The 3,604-nt window shown below is 37.8% G+C and overlaps 1 pseudogene; it reads left to right on the top strand.

Moving 5' to 3' along the window:
• The first annotated feature begins 281 nt into the window (after positions 1-281).
• LOC101358822 (olfactory receptor 958-like) lies at positions 282-3,388 on the top strand (annotated as a pseudogene).
• Positions 3,389-3,604: the final 216 nt, after the last annotated feature.

The raw sequence follows: 3,604 nt of genomic DNA, 5'->3' as shown, positions 1-3,604 counted from the left end.
AGATATGGCATTTAAACTCAGATATATCTGACTGTATAGTTTATTCTCTGCCCTCTATTCTATACCGCCTCTAGTGTTATCCCTCCATTTTACTTCTAAGGAAACAAATGCCTAACAATTATATGGCAAAACTAATGTCACCCATGAATTATCAACAGAATTGCACTGACTCATATTTAAATTTCTTCACAGTACATAAGTATCAGTTTCAGTGAGTTCTATGAAAGTATTCACCTCAGTGAAGCCACTCTTTGATCTTCCAGGACTAAATATCCATGAAGATGAAGAATCACACTCCAGTTACTGAGTTTCTCCTGATGGGAATCCCTCATACAGAGGGGCTGGAAAAAAGTGTTCTTTGTCTTATTCCTGGCTTTGTACCTCCTCACTCTTCTGGGGAACCTGCTCATTCTTCTGGCCATTCTCACTTCCTCTAACCTCCATACCATGACATATTTCTTCCTGGGAAATCTGTCAGTGTTGGACATATTTTTCCCTTCAGTCAGTCGCCCCAAAATGATGCTCTGCCTAATTTGGCACAGCCACACCATCTCCTACCAGGGCTGTGTAACCCAGCTGTTCTTTTACCATTTCCTGGGCTGCACTGAGTGTTTCTTATACACCGTGATGGCCTATGACTGCTTTGCAGCCATCTGCCACCCCTTGCAATACACAATCATCATGAACCATCCGGTGTGCGCCATCTTGACTCTGGGCACTTGGATGGGGAGCTGTGTGCATGCCTCTGTCCTCACACTCCTCATCTTTAAGTTACCCTATTGTGGCCCCAATGAGGTGGACACTTTCTTCTGTGATATCCCCGTGATGCTGTCTCTAGCCTGGGCTGACACCTCTCTGGCTCAGATGGTGAGTTTCACCAATGTAGGTGTTGTTGCTCTCATGTGTTTCCTTCTTATCCTCACTTCTTATCCTCGCATTGTTAACTCAATATTGAAAATCAACTCATTAGAAGGCAGGCGCAGAGCCTTCTCAACCTGCAGTGCCCACCTGGCCTCCATCCTACTCTTCTATGGCCCTGTGGTACTCATTTATCTCTGATCTGCTTCCAGCTCATGGCTGGATACTGTGGCTCAGATGTTGAATAATATTGTTATCCTTCCCTTAATCCTTTGATTTATACTTTGAGAAATAAGGGTGTGAATTTGGGTCTGAGAAAAGCACTAATCCCAGGAGGACATACTTGTTGGGAGTAAGCTTTTATATCATTATCTGTCTTTCCAATGCTGCCTTGTATTTATCTAGGGCAATTAGACTTATACTTTTTGTGATTTCTAAGTGGGTTTGACACTCATATTATGAGGCTGAATAAGTTCTGGTGTGAATTATGTTTTTATATTTATATAATTTTTTATTCAACAAAATCTCATTTAGTGCTTATCACATGCTTGGCACTATTCTATGCACTTTATAAATCTTGACATATGTAATTACCATAATAGTCCTATGAAGTAGATAATATTATTATCCCAATTTTACTGAGGAGGAAATTAAGGCAAAAAAGTTAAGAAACTTCCCCAGTGTCACAGAGTTAGAAAGTTTCCAAGCTGGGATGTGAACCTTGGGTCTTATCCCTGTACTAACGCTGCCTCTGTATTATAGGAATTGTAACATAAATATTTCTCTCAGAACTTCTTTTCTATTTACATGGAATGTTCTCCAATTTTGCTAAAAAAAAAAAAAAAATTGGAGGTATATAACGTAAACTAGATTAGGTATCCTCTCTCAATCTGTAAGGCTTGATTTATACAATAAGGAAGAATCTCAGCTATTTGTCACTCTTTATCAGCAGTATAAAATTTTTCTCTTATTTTCTTCCTTTTTCAGTAATCATAAGCAAAAAAGTTGCTGAATGTAAAAACAAATACGTTTTCCTAACCCGATAGTATTCAAAACTTCAATTGTTTTCAAGAGTATATTTTCTGTAAGTAATGTTAGAGTTAAACTGATACTTTTAGCAACATGCATAAAATTATTCTGCATGATATGTATGCATGAAAGCGAAGATTTCTATCTTTCAGAATCACCTGGTCTTTGACACAGTCTAGGGATTTCAGCTTCTGTTAACCTCAGTAAAACGGAGTTATAAATAAATTTATTATACAAAAAATGAGGCTTAGTTACTCTTTTTCTAACTGTATTTACTTTTGAGATGTCTATTTACTGAAAGCATTCGAGCTCTTGTTAGAATAGAAAAAGTTCAAAGTAAAGATAATTATCTTTTAATAATTTTTATTTGCATAGGTTTTCTAATTTTTAGAGTATTTCATTTGTTTCAAGAAGATTTCTGATTTAAGAAGAACACTGTTTTGTGACAATGTGCATGTGTGTGTATGTGTGTGCCATTACTGCTCCTATGGCAGAGGGTTGTACTGTATTTTTATGCAAATAAGACATGCCTTCTTCATTTGTTTGCCAACCGCTCCCTCCCCCAACAAGTATTTTTGTAAGTGTGCAATGCTAGTATTTTATGGCAACATATAAAAAAATTACCATGGCAGCACTCATGAAAATGGGAAGGGGAGGACACTTTTGGCAAACAAACCTACAAGGTGTGTGTTATTTGAGTAAAGTATGGTAATAGTAATAATGTAACAATGATCTTTTATAGTGGTCTCAGATGAGAAAGTGGGAAAGAGGAGAAATGCCTTTTCCCATATGGTATAATGCAAAAATCACTTAATTAGGAATTAGCAAAATACCAGGGTATTAACAGCAGTTCCACTAATAATACTCTGTGTGGCCCCGAAAAAGTCACTGAATTTTGATGGCCTTGGTTTCCAACAGTTATAAAATGAAAAGATTAGACTAGATTATCTTTAAGGATTCTCTAACATCTAAAAATTATTGAACATTCTAGTTTTTTTTTGTGGGGGGGGGGATGTGTCCAGGGACCTCCAAATTTCTGATTTTGGTGGGGCGATGACTTCTATTTCCAGAACTACTCTTGGTTTTGAGTTCTGCCCTTCAGATTGGCTCCTGAATCAAGGTGAAATGCCCCATATTGACCAGCAGACGTCACTATTAGGGTGAACACAACCGAGATTCTTCTCTGCACTGACTAAACCAAAAAAAAAAACAACAAAAAAAAAAACCCATGACCTTCAAGTAGATTCCGACTTAGTTGACAGCAATAAAGATTCTGAGAGTGAACTGATAGGGAAAAGAAAGGTTGAAATGATGATTAGACTGTGTGAGAGATGTCTGTGTTGCTCGTGGTTTTCTGATGGCACCACCGTGTGTGAACCTCTTTTGAGAGCAACAGTTTCAAATAGCTAGTCATGATCACTTTAAAGTATGGACGCCACTATATATAGGAGCCCCTAGGTAGCACAAACACTTAAGTACTCAAGAACTACAGCTGCTAACCAAAAGGCTGGCAGTTCGAACCCACCAGCCACTCCTTGAAAATCCTACGGGGTAGTTCTACTCTGTCCAACGGGATTGCTATGAATCACAATCGACTGGATGGCAACAGGTTTGATTTAAAAATAATCAAAACACTCTGAAAGTTGAATATGAGGTTTATTCTGAGCAGTTATTCTATATGCATATAAGGAGGACATTTTGACTCCAGAAAAAGCAA

The sequence above is a fragment of the Trichechus manatus genome, unplaced genomic scaffold, assembly GCF_000243295.1.
Source record: "Trichechus manatus latirostris isolate Lorelei unplaced genomic scaffold, TriManLat1.0 scaffold01192, whole genome shotgun sequence".
Classification (NCBI taxonomy): domain Eukaryota; kingdom Metazoa; phylum Chordata; class Mammalia; order Sirenia; family Trichechidae; genus Trichechus; species Trichechus manatus.
Note: the sequence above shows the minus strand (reverse complement) of the source record. Positions and strands in the feature narration are given on the sequence as shown.